This window comes from Pseudopipra pipra, chromosome 5 (assembly GCF_036250125.1).
Source record: "Pseudopipra pipra isolate bDixPip1 chromosome 5, bDixPip1.hap1, whole genome shotgun sequence".
NCBI classification, from domain to species: Eukaryota; Metazoa; Chordata; class Aves; order Passeriformes; family Pipridae; genus Pseudopipra; species Pseudopipra pipra.
The window spans coordinates 33,875,200-33,892,906 of NC_087553.1; the positions used below are offsets into that span (position 1 = coordinate 33,875,200).

General features: G+C 41.0%; 1 protein-coding gene across 1 annotated transcript in view; it reads left to right on the top strand.

Annotated features, from left to right (window-relative positions):
* The first annotated feature begins 9,351 nt into the window (after window positions 1–9,351).
* SLC6A15 (solute carrier family 6 member 15) overlaps window positions 9,352–17,707 on the top strand; it is a 35,949-nt gene continuing 27,593 nt past the window's right edge. The window contains exon 1 of the mRNA XM_064655535.1: window positions 9,352–9,610. The gene's annotated coding sequence lies outside the window, so the exon portion shown is untranslated. The remainder of the gene's footprint in view (window positions 9,611–17,707) is intronic.

Genomic DNA, 17,707 nt, shown 5'->3' on the forward strand with positions numbered 1-17,707 from the left:
AAAGTGGAGTTTTGTTTGTTTGTTTGTTTGTTTTTTTAATTAGCACCATTAAGGTGGTTAGAAGGACTGGGATTTTCTGGAAACTGCAAAGTACCTTTGCAAATCAGTAGCAGTAATATATCCTCCTTTCTGCCAAAATAAGAAGGAGTGGCATAGATAGGAGGAGGGAAGCTCGTCTCAATAGTATAATTTGAGGAAGAAAAGAGATCATCATGAACTAGATAAAAAACAATGGCAGGATGATACATAGGAAACATAAGAATTTCTACAAGGCAGAATGATCCTTAGATAGGAATAAAACAGATGGGAGAGAGCCTAATGTTCACTACGACATCAAAAGAGTTGGGTCTTTGTGGTTAGACATTAAGAATCAAGAGGCCTGCCCACTGAGCAGATTCAGACATAATAAAGACTTAACATGCTGACTGTGGATTGAGAAGGATTCAAATGCAGAAAAACCACTGACTGCTCTTCATGTGCTGCCAAACAACTTCCTGATTTCCATTGAAAACCATGAATAAATAGGAGACATGGGCAAAATTCATATAAGTGAGAAGTCATTGAACACAAGAGTGTTACTAGTCCAACAGTTCTCATAGCAGAAATCTCACCACAAATGAAGTTTCAGGATTTTTGAGTGAGACAACAAAAACTTACTTTGGTTATTAAAATTGGTATTTGGGATTATAAAGCCTTCAGAAGTGGAGCCTGCAGGCAGCAGTTCTTTGGAAATCCAGATCTAGATAACGACGCTGAACAGGAGATTGAGGGGAGATGTCCAACTTCTGGGAGGCATTAACAGAAAAATGAATTCTTCTCAACAGATGGAGTCAATTCATGCAAGTAAGCCCAGGTATCATATCTAAGATCAAAGCTGGTCCCTTGGGATTTTTTTTTTTTTTTTAAATCAGAGAGTCTCAGATAACCAGTCTACTTACATTTAATAAAGAAGAAACAAACTGACAAATGGAGTGGTATAGGTTACAGAAAATGAAGAACAGTAGTCTAGGAGAAAGGAAAAATATGAACAGTGATGAGAGTGTTAAGAGTAGAAGTCAGGGATATAAGACAGAGGAAGACTGCCTAATTCAGCTGGGAAATTGGACAAACTCAAGAGAAAATAACTAACATATCTTTACATTAATGCAAAGACCTCTGAAAGTAAAATGAAATAACTAGAGCTGCTCGTGTAAGATACGGAAAAGAGAAAAAGTTAAGATGATGTGTAGTTTCTGGAAGCTGTTTTTGCAAGCCTTAATTAAATCAGAATTGAACATGAATAAAATCCATTTGTTTAAAAAAACTTGTTGGTGTAGTAATGGAAAGTTGGTATGTTTTTCTTTTTTTTTTTTTTTTTTGGGTTGATTGGTTGTTAAAATTCCATAGGTCTACTATAAACCTTCAGAACAGGACACTAATATGAAGAAAATAATGTTACTGGGAACATAAATATTAATGAAGCCTGCATAATAAAGGTAGAAACTATAGACATTTGGGAAACTAAATATTACTATCAACAGCAACTATACCTGAGCAGGACATGTGACAGATTGCTTTCATTTATAGATAAATAATGAAGCAAAAATATATTAACTTGTTTTGGGGAATAGTGAACTCATAAGAGAAATAATCAACTAAAGAAGAGTTGAGTTATCATAAGCTAGTTCAACTGCATAAACAGAGTGGTTAAGTAATTCTGTGACTATGTTTTTGGTTTCAAAGAAGCCAAGAGTAAGAAGTTAGGAAATTTATTACAGAAGTTTGTGGACTTACACAACAAGAAAGCACAGAGTTTCCTTAAGTAAAATATGCAAAAATTAAGAGAGCTTGCTATAGTCTTCAAGCAAAACTGGTGGTGTAATTCTTGGTGGCAAAGGTAGCTTTGCTAAACAGAATGATTAAAATGGAGCAAACCTCAACAATAAAACTTCCATTTCTGTGTAGCTGGAGACAGTTGAGGGAGGAAAAAGCCAAATTATTTCCGCCCCAGAATACCAGTAAGTACTTACTGCATACCAGTAAGTACTATGCATGATAGGTTTTAATATGTTTCTAAGAAGTTCCTTAGCAATTCTTGAAAATCAATAAATTAAGTTCAAGATTGCAAATATGTCTGGAAATAAATATATTTAAGGATAAACAGTGAGACTACTCATTTGACTTCAACCATATGAAGATTTTTCAATTAAATTGAAAGAAAAAGTAGTCAAAGAACAAAATAAAAATCAGTAAGCTCTGTATGGGTTTACTAAGCACAGTTCATGCATATTAGCTTCATATTTTTATCTGATAAACTAGTATTTTATTTTAATTATAGGAAATGTCTGAAATGTATTAAACATTTGACATAGTACCAGAAATCATATCTGCACTGTTCTTTAATGCTTTTCTGTAAACATCTAGCATTTACCACTGCTGAAGACAAATACCGTTCAGGTGGACCTTTACTCTGGTCCCATATTTAATTGGAAACAACATGTGCTACAATGTGCACAGTTGTCCTGTGTGTGAGCTACTTGCTGTTTCACAGAAATGTAACAGATTACCTTAGGGATAACACTTCAATATTATAATATTTTAGTAAACTATCACATGCACGTTCTTTTAAGACTCAAGATGATACCTCTTCATGATCCCTGGAGCCTCCTCTTCTCTAAGCTGAGCAGCCCCAATTTTCTCAGCCTATCTTCATAGGAGAGGTGCTTCAGCCCTCTGATCATCCTCGTGGCCCTCCTCTGGACTTGCTCCAACAGGTCCACATCCTTCTTATTCTGAGGACCCCAGAGCTGGATGCAATACTCTAGGTGGGGTCTCACGAGAGCAGAGTAGAGGTGTCAACCTTCTGGCCACGCTGCTTCTGATGCAGCCCAGCATACGGTTGGCTCTCTGGGCTGCAAGTGCATGTTGCCAAGTCATGTCAAGCTCCTCATTCACAGACACCCCCAAGTCCTTCTTCTCAGAGCTCCTCTTGATCCATTCTCCACCCAGCCTGTACTTGTGCCTGGGATTGCTCTGACCCTGCTGCAGGACTTCGCACTTGGCCTTGTTGACTTTCATGATGTTTGCATTGGTGCAGCTGTCAAACCTGCCAAGACCCCCCTGGATGGCATCCCTTCCCTTCAGCATGTTGCCAACACCTGTCATCTGCCAACTTGTTGAGGGTGCACTCAATCCCACTGTCCATGTCGTTGCTGAAGACGTTAAACAGTGCCAGCCCCAATACCAACCACTCGTCACTGGTCTCCACTTGGACATCAAGCCATTGCCTGTGACTCTGAGCAGCCAATTCCTTATCCACTGAGTGGTTCATGCATCAAATCTGTCTCTCCAGTTTAGAGACTTGAATGTCATGCAGGACAGTGTCAAATGCTTTGTACAAGTTCAGGTGGGTGATGTCAGTTGCTCTTCACTGACTGCTACTGTAACCCTGCCATAGAAGGCCACCAAATCTGACAGGCACAATTTGTCCTTAGTGAAGTCATGTTGGCTACCACCAAACACCTCCTTATTTTCTATGTGCCTTAGCACAGTTTCCAGAAGGATCTGCTCCACGATCTTGCTGGGCATAGAGGTGAGACTGACCAGTCTGTAGTTTCCTAGGACTTCCTTGTTTCCCTCTGTAAATATGGGGGTTATGTTTTCCCTTTTCCAATCAGTGGGAACTTCACCAGACTGCCTTGTCTTCTCAAATACGATGGATAGTGGTTCCCTCAGGACCTGCAGATCTCATCAGGTCTCATGGACTTGTGCACCTTCAGGTTCCTTTGATGGTTTCCAATACTCTGCAGAGGTGTGCATTTATTTGCCTAAGTGCATTTAATTATCTCTCATGGATGGCTTGCAACTGAACATCCTATTTTTTTTTCCTTGCTGTCACAAAACTTAATTTATCATTAATTAAAACTGTAAAAGTCTTTTGGGGATTTCTGAAAATAAACACTCTTTTTTCTTAATATTAGATTCAGCTATTTACATGTTATTCTGAAATGCAGTAATTGAAACAGTAGCTCCTACCTGTTTCATTCTGTCATAAAAGTATTAATTTACTTGAAAAACACGTTCCCAGCAATTTTCTGGAAAATGAACTGTCTTGGATACAATACATCATGAGAGGAAATTATTTTTAACTCATGTACCCTTTTGAGCTGCTGTAACCTTTTTTTTTTTAGTCTCAATGAGTTTTGGGAATCAGAAAGAACTTCCTCTGGGTATGATTTTATTGTTATGATTTTATGATTTTATGTTAAGCATATAAGTTTCCTGGATTTAAATGGAGAATATAACTTCTGAGATTCTCATAATGTCTTGTATAAGTCCTGGTCAACGGCAAGTTGAATATGAGTCAGCAGTGCCCTGGCAGCCAGGAGGGCCAACTGTGTCCTGGGGGCATCAGGCAAAGCATCGCCAGTCGGTCAAGGGAGGGGATTGTCCTGCTCTGCTCTGCACTGATGTAGCCTCACCTTGAATACTGGGGACTGCAATTTAAGAAAGATATTAAACTATCAGTTAGTGTCCAAAGAAGGGCAATGAAGATGGTGAAGGGCCTTGAGGGGAAGCTGTGTGAGGAGTGGCTGAGGTCACTTGGTCTGTTCAGCCTGGAGGAGACTGAGGGGAGATTTCATTTCAGTCTAAAATTCCTTGTGAGGGGGAGAGGAGGGGCAGGCACTGATCTCTCCTCTGTGGTGACCAGTGGCCAGGACCTGAGGGAACGGCCTGAAGTTGTGTCAGAGGTTTAGATTGGATATTAGGAAAAGGTTCTTCACCCAGAGGGTGGTTGGACACCGGAACAGGCTTTTCACAGAAGTGGTCACAGCACCAAGCCTGACAGAGTTCAAGAAGCATTTAGATGATACCCTCAGGTACATGGTGTGAGTTCCTGGGGATGGTCCTGTGCAGGGCCAGGAGCTGGACTCAATGATCCTTGTGGGCCCTTTCCAACTCGGCATATCCTGTGATTCTGTGATAACACATGGAAGCATTCCTTAGTAAGCAGTACCTTCTGTATTATTTTCAAAACCAAAATTCATATGTTTGTTTACATGACAGTTTGTATCTATCTGAATAATATTCTGAATGCTAATTCATTTTTCTCTGAGTAAAATAGGGTATGTACTTCATTTATTCTGCTGAAGAAACGATGGTCAATATACCATTCCATTAATTATATTTAAACTTTCAATTTAGTGAAAATTAAACTTCAAACACACATTTCAAATCCTAACTAGCCATACCCTCAATTTACAGTGTTCCTGGAAATGAGTATTTTAATCTCTATACAGACCCAATTCTTGCAATGCACTTTGATTTGCCCCAGACTGGGGAGGTGCCTTTCTAAATGTCTCTGGAACACAAAACTAGATGCCACAGTCAGCAATCCATGCTTACTATGTCCAAGGAAATAATTCATGTTCTGAGTAATAAGGAAAAAACTTCTTCAGAATCCTGACCAGATGCCATCTCCTGAGAACTAAGAGTAGCCAGAATGATGCTGCAATAAGAAGTCACAGTGACTTAGGGGTTCTGTGCTGTTCACTTGAAGTTTCTCAACATGTTCGTTATCATAAAATCAGTCAAAATAGGCAACTTACATAAAACATTTTTACTTTTTTTTTTTTAATTAATCCTTCTGCTATGGTTGGAGACAAAGTGTAATTTTAATTTCTTGAATAGACTGCTTCAGTTCTTAACCAAATAAGCTATTTTAAAAATAAAAAATTTAGGTTGAAGAAGATGTAAGTGACTCAGAATTACTGGATCATGAGGTTTTTTGAAAAAAAAGAGGAAAAAATAGGAATGGCTGCCTCTTATACAAACCATTATAGTTGATAATTACTGATATTACTCAGTTTACAATCCACAATATTCTGAATTGCAATAGCTGAAGCTGAAATTCAGTGCTGAGCTAACATTGAGACAAAGAGAGAATATTAACAACAGTGACAGATTCAAAAGGAGCAAGATGCAATACTATCTAATTTCACATTTAGCCAGCATGTGAAAAAATGTCATTTACATGCACTGAGAATATTAATGATACTTGTATGCAAAAGGCTCATTTAACAAGAAACTGTCTTTATTGAAATATGCAACAGATTTTACAGAGAAGCCTGAATCACTAAACTGATCTGTCCTGGAAGTTCAAGACCATAAACCTGAGGTATGATTTTTAACCAGTAATAATGACAACCACTTAGTATGGTTTCCATTCAAATATACTGGTGTATACTGACTCATATTTATTCCTTTTTTAGTATGGGCTTGTCTACTTCATTTTAGTTACAAGAATGTTATTCCTAACTTTCACCTATTACTGAATACCATACCATTAATCTAAGAAATATAAATAGTTCAGGGCAGAAGAGACTTTTAGAGAACTCAGTTAATTGCTAATTAAGATTGCACTTATTCAACAGCTAAAATAGGTGTAAAAATGTTAAGTGACTTATTTCATACATGTTTACTTTCAACAAAATTATAAAATATATTTGTTACATATTTGTTATATAGGAGACCAAATTTCCATCACATAGCTGGATAAATACATCATGGAATGGGGGAGCAACTGCCTCATGGGTCGAGTGAAAAGGGTTATAGTAAATAGGGTAGCATCAAGCTGGTGACTGGTCACTAGCAGGGTTCTGCAGGGCTCCATCTTAGGCCCGGTTCTCTTCTATGTGTTTTTAAATGTCTTGGATGCAGGACTCAAAGGAATACTAAGTAAGTTTGCCAACGACACTAAACTGGGAGGAGCTGTTGACTCCATCAAAGGCAGAGAGGCCCTGCAGAGACACCTCGACAAATTAGAGAAATGGGCAATCACCAATCATATGAAGTTTGCCACAGACATGTGCCAGATTCTGCACCTGGGATGGGGCAACTCGAGATTTATGTACAGACTGAGGAATGAGATGCTGGAAAGCAGTGGCAGGAAATGGATCTGGGGGTCCTGGTTGATGGCAAGTTGAATCTGAGTCAGCAGTGCCCTGGCAGCCAGGAGGGCCAACTGTGTCCTGGGGGGCATGAGGCAAAGCATCACCAGTCGGTCAAGGGAGGGGATTGTCCCGCTCAGCTCTGCACTGGGTTGGCCTCACCTTGAATATTGTGTGCAGTTTCAGGTATCACAAAACAAGAAAGATATTAAACTATTAGAGATTGTCCAAAGAAGGGCAACGAAGATGGTGAAGGGCCTTGAGGGGAATGACCTGAAGTTGTGTCAGAGGAGGTGTAGATTAGATATTAGGAAAAGGTTTTTCACACAGAGGGTGGTTGAGCATCAAGCCTGACAGAGTTCAAAAAGTGTTTGGACAATGCTCTCAGACACATGTGATTTCTGATGCTTGTCTTGTGCAGAGACAGGAGTTGGACTTCGATGATCCTTGTGGGTGTCTTCCAACTCAGGATATTTAAAACCTCTATGCAAGTGACAAGATAGCAAAACCTAGCAGGAAAATAAAATTGGCATAACTGCTTTTCTTCCAGTTGTTTTCTCTGCTTGTGCTTTTTTGTCTCTAAAGTTTTGACAAGGTAGAGGTTTTGTACATTAGCATTTCACCTTTGCTTTAGGATAATGTTTTTTTGTCATGCTGGCGTTTCTTGCTTTCCACTTAGATTTTTTTCTCTCTGTCCTCAAACCTTCTGAGTTACAAGCACAGATACACTGAAAGTCTGACCAGCAAATGAGGCTTTTTCTGTGTGTGTGTAGGACCACAACTCAGATTTAAGCTCATCATTACGGTACACAGAATTTAAAGGGATCCAGGAATGACCTTTTCCTATTTCTATTAACTATGCAGTCATCTGATAACACTACTAGTTAATTTACTAAATAAAAGTATCACTCATGATCTGCCAAAAGAGAGCATGAATTATTCCTCTTATTAGTACTTACTATAAAAGAAGCTTATTTCACAATTAGAAACTTACTCAAGGTAAGTTCATTTTTACTGAATTGCAAACAATATTTAATCATTCCATGCAAAATCTGTTACAGGACTGTTTTTACACATCATTGACATACATTGTGGAAATCATTAGTTAAATGTACTAGCAACAATGAGAAATGCACAATGCTATGATGAATTACTTTTGTAAAGAAGCAAAAATGAAAATAAGTCTGTATCACAGGTTTCTCACTAAAATAGGAAGGAAATGCAAATCAGCTAGGCAGACTATCTTCCTTACTCTTTCAAGGAAGATGCCTCCTTGATTCACATGGTTTAATAAGCTTATGTATTTTTATTCAGCATGTGTTAAGATTGAAGCTGTTGCAATAACTGCTCACATAGTGAGCACTAAAACCAGTTCACCCTCCATTCCACCGTGCCTATCTTCATCAAAGTCATGTGTCTCTCCCATCTGGCTGCTGCGCCTTTGAACAGCTCACTTCCTCATCTTTACTACAAGCCTTCCTTTCCAGACATGATCGATCTGCCTTTTTGTTTTCATTTCCCAAAGTAAAATGCAAGCCAAGAAAAAACTGACAGAAGGGCAGTGAACAAACAAACTTCAAGACAGAATGTTTAGGAGGGGTGTTGAAGCGAAACATCACCTTCATGTGACTGCAGTAAATACCAGAATCTGGGCTACAAGACCTGTGCGCTATCACCACGGGGATGGTCGGTGCCTTCCACCCTCCTCGCAGTCTCTCTCCATTCCTTCAGCCTCTAGGCTTGCTCCTACTCAGTCCACTGTGGTCACAGCGCCAAGCCTGCCAGAGTTCAAGAAGCGTTTGGATGATACTCTCAGGCACATGGTGTGACTCTTGGGGACGGTCCTGCACAGGGTTAAGAGTTGGACTCAATGATCCTTGTGGGCCCCTTCCAACTCAGCATATTCTGTGATTCTCTACCCCTGGTCGCTCCCAGCCGCCTCCCGGACTCTAGCACACAGATGTACTCGCTGCGATCGCCCCCTTGCTCCTGGTTGCCCCCTCTTCCTTCCTCGGACTCACACTCCTCATTCCCCTTCAACCTCTTCTTCTGGAAAACCTCTGCGTTCCCCAAGGAAGCTCCCACCTGTGTGCCCACTTCCCGCCTCCAGGCCTCCCCGGAGGCCACCCCCTGACCATATTCCTCTCTCCCGCCGCCAGGAAGCCCAGGGCGGGCCGCTCGCAGCCCGTGTGAGCGGCACAAGGGACTTGGGAGTCGTCACGCGTTCGGGCGGGGAGCGAAGGCGGCAGAGGATAGAGATGAGCATAGAAATGAGGCACCCGCGGTGCCTAAGCGTGGCCGCAGGGATTTTGGCGCGGCGCTGCTGATGGCGCCTCCCTCCTCCTCCTCCCGCTGCCGCGTCTACCTCCTCCCCGCCCGCCTCCGGCGGAGGAGATGCTGCTGCAGGCGAGGGGGGGGGGGGGGGGGGGCGGCGTGGGGTGGTGAGCGCTCCTCCCTGCGTCAGGAGGTGCGGCTCCCCCGGCCCGGCGCTGCCCTCCCCCTTTCTCTCCCCCCGCCGCTTTTATGTCTGTCTTTAAACGCCGCCGCAGCGAGGGCTGGGCAGATGTGCCTGCCGCCGCCTGCCCGCCGCTGAGCCTCGCGCCCGCACGGCCCCGCTCGCCATCCGCGCCCGCGGGGGCACCCGACCCCCCCTTTCCGCAGCTGACGCCAGGCGGGCGGAGGTAAGGCATGGCAAGGCACGGCAGGGCAAGAAAAAGGCACGGCACAGCAGGGCGGCGAGCGCTGTGCGGGTGTGCGCGGGGCGGGCGGGCGGGCAGTGGCCGCGGCGGGGCGGCCCCGGGCTTTCCCAGTGCTGCCGTGCGGCCCCGCCGCGGGGGCAGCGTGGCCGCCCCGCCGGCCTCGTGTGTGTCGCCGGGCGGGAAGGGGCAGGATGTGCGGGGGGTTCCTGTCTGCCCGCTGTCCACCTTCCTGCGGGGGGCGGGGGGATGTCGCCAGCCCACCAGAGAGGCTGACTTCGCCCCGGCGCCAGCTCTCGCTGGTGGGGAGAGAGCCGGCCCTCGGGAAACAATAGCGAGCGCCCCTTGGAAGCCGCCCATGTGCTTTAACTCGGCGGTAGGTTAAAAGGATGTACAGGGCTGTTTCAGTTACTGTTATTGGGAAGGGTGAAGAATTTACATCCTTTTTCTACCGCGAGTGAAATTTCATTCATCTCCCGCGTGTTGCGTAAAACACCTCGAATGCATGTGTAGCGCGTGTTTCGGAAGGAGCGGGGGCGAGGGCTGTTCCCTTCCCGGGAGCACCGTGGAGATGCGCCTCCCCGCACGGGCTGCCCCGGGCTCTGGGAGAGCAGGGCGAGCCTCACCGTGCCGGGCGGTGAGGAAGCTGCCCGGGGCATCATCGCCGCCGGGGTCAAGGGCCGGGCCCGGGCGCTGCATTGTTGCCGCGGAGCGTGGGCGTCGCCCGGCACGGTGCCTCCCAGCGCAGCGCCACCCGCGTCTCTCGCCCCGCGAAGGCGGAGGCAACCCCGGCGGGCGGGGGGCTGGTGCGCCCCGGTGTCAGCCATGTTTGGGTGGGTATGGTAATGAGGACCTTCTCCCTGCCTTCGTGCCTCTTGGATTTATTTTCTGTTCAGGATTTTGATGGTTGCAGCCCACCGTGTGCGACGGCATATCCACCGACTGGATTCAGACCTTCAGTTTTCTCCTTCTTCTTCTCTTTGATTTGCTTGTTAATCCTTCTTATTTTCTATGCTCACATTGACTGGTTTTGTTCTGATTTTTGTAGTATTAGAGCAGACTGCAATTTCTGCACAAGAAGAATTTTGTTGCTTTTGTTGTGGAAGTAAATGAGACAATTGAAATGTGGCTGCACAGTCACATTGACCTGCCATATGAGAGGTTGTGATGGGATTTGATGTGTTTAAGTAAATTGCACTTTGTTTTATTTGTAAAAGACCACATCCGCCATTTTATTTTCCATGTGGTATTGCTACATAACAAGTTCACTGCTGTAAGGTGGATTTCTAAGAGAAGCCTAATAATTTTTAAGTAGTACGTCACTGTCGATGAGTTGCTGTGACAGGGATCCAATTCTCTGTTTCCCCCTCCAAAGAAAATTATAAATAAGGTAAAGATTTTGTTATCTGATGTACACTGGATGTATTTTGCAGCCAGCTTACTCCATTTGATTAAAAAAATAATGACAACATACTCAGCTTCTTTCTGTTTAGCAGTGTATTTCCCATTATCAGCATCACATTAAAAAGGAAACTGTAAAAAATACTTAGGAAAGATTGCTTAATTTTGTCTTGGCTAATACAGAAGATTTTTGTTTGCACATAGACCATCTTAAGATAATGATAGAATTACAGCCTGCATTCAGTGCCTATCACACACTCCCTTTGGGCTCAGCTGTGCAGTTGAGACTCGAGAACAAAAAGTCCCATGGGTTTTGATCTGTGCATGAGAAACAAAACCGTTTTATAGCTGTTCAGATGTGTCACCAGTAGTGCAACTTGAGTATGTGAAACTGCCAAGGCATCTTGAAACTAGTTTTACGGCATAAGCTGATTCCTGTTGACCTTTCATGTCTTATTCTTAAGAGAGTTTTTTTTTTCTTTTCACGTTGAAAAGCCTGTATGCGCAAAACTTTTAAAATACTGAATTTGTCAGAAAATAAAAATATCACAGGTTATTCAGAAGCACAACCTACTAATTGCTGCTATTCCTTTTGATACAAATTGCATTGTTAAGATCTGTTGGAGTAGTTGCTGCTCAGGTGGCAAGGAATTACAGCACTTGGGAAGTATTCATGGTAGGAATCTTTTTGGGAAGACTTTTTTTCTGAAATTCTCTAGAGTACAACCAGAAGTTTACACAATATAAGGACATGTTCACCTGTATCCCCAAGTACTTTCCATTGTGCTGTTTCACTCATATCAAGCACTAGTGTTCTTAATTAAAAGACAAAATACCTGTTGATTTTAGAAGGACAGTTTTCAGTCCTGTGTTTTATAGATCACCATAGCAATGGTAGCAGCTTTTCCATGTGACTTTAAAGATCTCTGAATTCTCAGTTGCAGAATAACTTTGACATATCAGCAGGTGGCATCTTGAGCAACTTCCTTCTTCCTTGAAAATTGATTCAAAGTAACGTTGCCATTATTCGAAAAATATTCTCAAATAATTTAGGAAAAAAAGTATCATTGACAAAACAGTGCTATTCTACTGAAGAGCTGGGAGCACAAAACCTGGCAAGCCCATACAAAGTAATGTGAAAGCACGGTGGTAACTACCAGAATGGTTGCTTTAGGCGATGGCAATAACTGGGCTGAACTTCCCATATGTCTACACTGAAACAGATCTCTGCATTCTTATCCTTCACTCTTAAGACTAGGGATTCCTTATTTGTACGGGAGAAAGCAAAGGAAAAGGTTATGTAACGCTGTGGACAGCAGTGCCTTGAGTCATGGTGCCACTACTCTACTTCCCAATTTGGGAAAATAATTTTTTGCTGCTGGCAAATGGTATTTTTGCATTTCAAGAGTCAGAAATGTGTACTGCAGTGTTAATGATTCAGCATGCTCTCCTTAAGCCAAAATGGAGAAGGGATGGTAACTCCAATAAGACATTTGCAGTGTTTCTTTTTAAAAACATAGGGATTTATTGTAACATTACTTAAAAGCATGATTTATATAATGAAATTAAATAATCAGAGGAACTAAGATTTCTGCTAACTCATCTATGATCAGTTCAGCTTATTTGCTTATGCATAAAAAACAGAGGAAGAAATAATCACAGAAATTCTTCCCAAGGACTGCTTGATTTACTTGTAAAACAAGTAAACTGAGGGCAGACAATTAGGGTCTCAGGGCAACTATGTGTCTGATAAAGTCAAACTTTCAGTACTTGATTTTACGACTTAAAGTAACATTAGTACTTTAATGAAATACTAAATATACTTTTATATCCTCTCAGTTCTGAGAACTGTGATAAGATTGTACAATAAACCCATGGTTCTCTTGTATCTTATATGGTGAAGTTACAAAATGGAGATTTTGTTTCAAGTTGCCAGTAGTTACACCTTTCGAGTTTGACCAACAAGGGGTAGAGTTTTTTCATAGTTGGTGAGATTACTTTACTTGTCTTCAGCTGGAAGAGTGGTAACTACTGAATTTGTTTCTTCAATAAAGTACACGTAAATAAAAGACTGCAGAATAACTGATACATTTTCTCCATCTGAATAGGAGATTACAGTTAGCTCATACTGTAAGTCTGTGAAGTATATAATTGAAGTTGATTTGTGAGAAGAAAATACTGAGAAATCTGTGAAAGCAGGTGAGAAACTACAGTAAAGCAATAAAATCTTTAGAGTTTATGTTCAATGAAAAGAGCAAAATGACATTTAGCTCTAGGTTGTAACAATCTGTCTCTTAAGTATTTCTGTTTGGCCAGTGATTTGAAAGTAGTAATACAAGCTGTTAAGATCAAGTGTATCGATAATGAACAATCCTGAGAAAGAAATTTTGCTATTTTTGTCAAATCATTTTGTTTGTCTTATAATAGTAGAAAGTATTCTCCTGTAACTAAAGTTTAAGGAGACTAATCTGGGCCAGAAATTGTCTGCATTTGAGTCTGTGCAGGGTCTTGATGTAAGATGAAGCCAGGAAGAACATTTTGTAGGAACTGAGAATAAACTTCCCAGCAATATGAAACAAATGCAGTGTTACTGAAGTCTGTGTAACTACCTATATCTGCAGAAGGTGTGAATTTAGTCTTGCATTTTTAAATAGTTTTGCTATAGTGTAAATTATTTCATTATATAGACAACAAAATAAAAAACATTCACTTTTTCTAATGCTTTCAAGTCTCCCCTAGCCCACAGAGCTCCTTTTTTTAATGGTGTTGTGTACGTATAACATTGATTTCTCTGCATTCTTCACTGATGTTTTCTGAGACATGCTAATGCGAGTTTGTGTAGAATAATTACGATAAGCACCTATCGAATCTCTATCTGTTACTGACAGGCTGTATTAAACTAGGTAGGGCAAAATGCTAGATCATGTAGTTCATGCTGAAGAGCAGCAGAATGGCTGCTTCAGTAGATAGATACAAATGGGCTTGGCTAGGCAAAAAGGCTATGGTGCATATTCCTATTTCCGCCAAAGAACACAATGCTGCATTGCAGCAGTAATTCAGTCTGTGCAATGAGTACTGTAACACAGTGTAACTCTCGCTGAAATAATTATCTGTACACAGATTCCCCCAGCGATAGCCATTCTTCACAATCACAGTACTCCCACAAAACCTGGTCTGCTCCTGCAGTCTTCTTCCTCTCTTTCTCACTCAAATGTGATGGTCATTAGCTGTTCTCAGCCAGTCTGCACCAGTGGCCAGATTCCTTTTTGTAGACTCACAGCAGTCCCTTGCTCCTAAAATTTTGGTTTTTGTTTTTCTATATTGGTTGTTCCCATTGTACTTCTTCTCAGCTCATAGACTCATGTTTAAAATGCATTCTGTAGGTTTCCTTTTGGTGCAAAGGCTCCTGTTCTTTACCTTTGCGTATAGTTCTCCTGCAGTGATTTCATACAGACTGAAACCTTTGGCATGAATATCAATAAAAATCTTCTGTGAACATATGCCGTGATGAGGATTCTGGCTTTTAGTTCTGTGTCCTCTGCTGAATCATCCTGGTTTCTTCATTGGGAGTCAAGGTGAAGATTTGGTGAACAGGAATGTGAGACGTAAGCTTGTGGGACTGGGCTGGTACACTGCATTTTTTCAAAGCCGAGATTAAAGTAATGTGAACTGGTTGCAGCTTTTTATTGCATTTTGCTACCCTCGTGTAGCATATTGGTATGTTAACTGCTTCATAGGAGAAGAACACAGTGCTCTGAAGAACAGAACATTGATCTTTATTCCTTTAATGACAAACATTGAACTTAAAAAGGTACCCATTCTTTTCTTGGTCTGTTTTTTTTGTTTGTGTTTTTTGTTTGGTTTTATGATATGACGGTAGCCTTCTAGAAAGTCTGGACTTTCTTTATAGTCTTTTATGAAGTATGAACTCATGATTTTAATTTTTTCCCCTTTCTTTCCAACTCATATTGAGGATTGAAACAGTTATTGATCAGTGAAGACTTGAGGATTATTTGTAATGCATTAAAAATTAAATGTAGGTAATTTTGCCAAATTGCTATGTTTTCATCGTATGTAAAAGTAAGATTATAAAAATATAAAAAGTACACTGTGTTAGAAAAGAATGGAGAGTTTTTTGGCCTTTCCTTTTCAGAGGGAACTGCTGGTTTTAAAAAGGAACACAATGTAAAATTATTGTGTTGTAATTTATGTCAGAAAAGCAACACTAGAAGTTCTTTAACATTTAGTTAGTTGTTGCAATAATATTGTGGGATGTTTTAAACATGAAATTACCTTACAAATGCATGGGGCAGTTGTACTCATTTATACTTTCAAATTGGTGAGACTTTTTTTGTGCCTGTTTTTCTGTACATATTGGCAAAATCTCCAGCCTCATAACTTTTAGTTGTTTACTTGTATTACACAGTTGAGACAATTAGAAGTATATGTTCTTCTAGTGGGTGCCTGTATATTGGCATGCAGAACTGCTTGATAGAGATGTGTTGAAAGGAGCCTGATACAAGATTCATTACCAGTGTAACGGTGAAGAGGAGCAGAGAGTGTCAGACAGAATCAGCACAACTCCCTTACTACACATTCCATACAAGAAAGATTGTGAGAAAAGAGTGTGAAGCAAAGTTTTTCAGTGTGTCTTTTGGTGCTTTGACTAATGAAGTTCCTTTGGGTCTTACTGCAAATGCTTGCAGTTTGTTCAGTGGATTTTGTGAATTTGCCAGGATGTCCGAATGCAGGCCTGCAGCTGAAGTAAAAATTCTGTAGTGAGCCTGGATCTCCCAGAGAGCTAATTTGGATCTGAATTCCTTGTGGCAAGGGATTATTACTGCTTAATCTGCTAGTAATGTGGCAGTCTAATCAGGTTACTTTACTTCTGCATGCTGATGCATTAAGGCTTGATTCTTCCTCCATAGAAGAAAATAACAAAATTCTCACTGTGTTTTGAGAGAGAAAGTTGGAGTCTAGAGTTTGCTTGATATGTCAAAAAAGACTCACTCTGTTTTATGTTCCACTAAGAGAAAGAAATAGATTTTAAAATATCAGGGACAATGCTAGTCATCGTGGCTAGGCTTCGCGAACGAAGATTTGGGACAATGCTAGTAAGACCTAATCAAAATCTAGCTTATGTGTTTGGTTTAGTAAGTTTTTTCCAAAAATTTGTTTACACTAACTCAGATTATAGATTGGTGTTACTTCACTGACAGAATAATTTTCTAAATGTTCTTCTAGCTGAACCAATTTCCTCTAGCTGTTTATCAATTTCCATTCAGTTAAATTCCCTCAAACAATACAGAGACTTGTCCGTTTAATTTCAGATTTTTTTTGTAGATGTAATTTTACGTATGAAAAGGGATGCCATCCTTATTTGCTCATTTCAGTTGTGTAAAAGTCCAGAGAAACATATTCTTCAGTAAAAGTGATGATAAAAATTTCCCTTCAGTGTTTTATCTGACAGGTGATATCATTTGAGTCACGAAAAGGATGACAAACTGCCTGGAAATCAGAGCTAAGCCAGTTGATCAAATTCAAGACAGAAAAAAAAATTCCAACCTACAAACAGCTTTAATAGGGCTAAATGATATTTTAGACATTTTACTTTTAATCCAAGGTGCTGGTAATAGCATAGTAATGTTTTAAAATTCCTGACAGGATTTAGGACTTGGAGTCCTAATGTAACAATACTTAGTTTTATAAATCCTTAGTAAAATGGTGATTTGTTATTTAAGTTTTTAAATGATACTTAGGAGAAAACGTCCATCACATAATGCCATATTACTGCATGGGGCAGTGTAGAAGGTAACTAGTGGTGGAACTAACTGAAGAAGGAGTTTAAGAGAATTTGGTGTGATATTTCCTAATTTGATGCTGATGAAGAACTTCAGTTCAATACTGGACTACATCCAAATGATGTGGGAACCTAAAATAACATTTTATATGTTGAATTACCAAAGTTCAATACTGTGATAATCGGGGAAAAAAAGAGAAAGCAAGCTTGTTCAGTGGTTCATGTTTATCTAAACTGTGCTGGCGAGTAACCTTATTCAGTTTCTCCCTATTCAGTCTTCACTCGGGAGCATTCATATCTAGACTGAGCTTGAGCTGAGTAGTTTGATATCAGCCTTCTGCGTGGGTTTAACTTGGATCAAAGAGAGAGGCTTCTGTGCACATCACTGACTGTGATCTGGGAGCGCCGAGCATAGACTGGCAGGGTCCTTGCACAAACCAGCTGGGACCACACTTCAAACCTTTGTACCTGATGGTAGCATCTGGTGAGGTAGGACTCCTCGTTTGGTTTAGTACCAACTCCTTTAATACAGAGACCAAGTTGTTAACTCTGATAATTGAGGACTGCCTTTGGATTTGTGATGTGTCCTGAAGGACTGTCCTGTATCCTTGGTGCAGTCTGGCCAATAATAACATATTCAATTAGAAAACCAGTACTGTTAAAACCGTGGACCATTCTGCTGAGCATGTCTCCCACATTTTCTCAAGCCCTGCAAGTATTGCAAGTCTGTATAATGGTAGTTCTGTGGATGATGTCCTGCTTAATGGAAGGTTAATTAAAGGGAAATTAATACGGTATTATGCTAGGAGTAAAAGTATCAAGCCTAGTTTATCTTGAAGTGTAGCAATACAATGTTTAATGCATGATGGGATAGAATGATG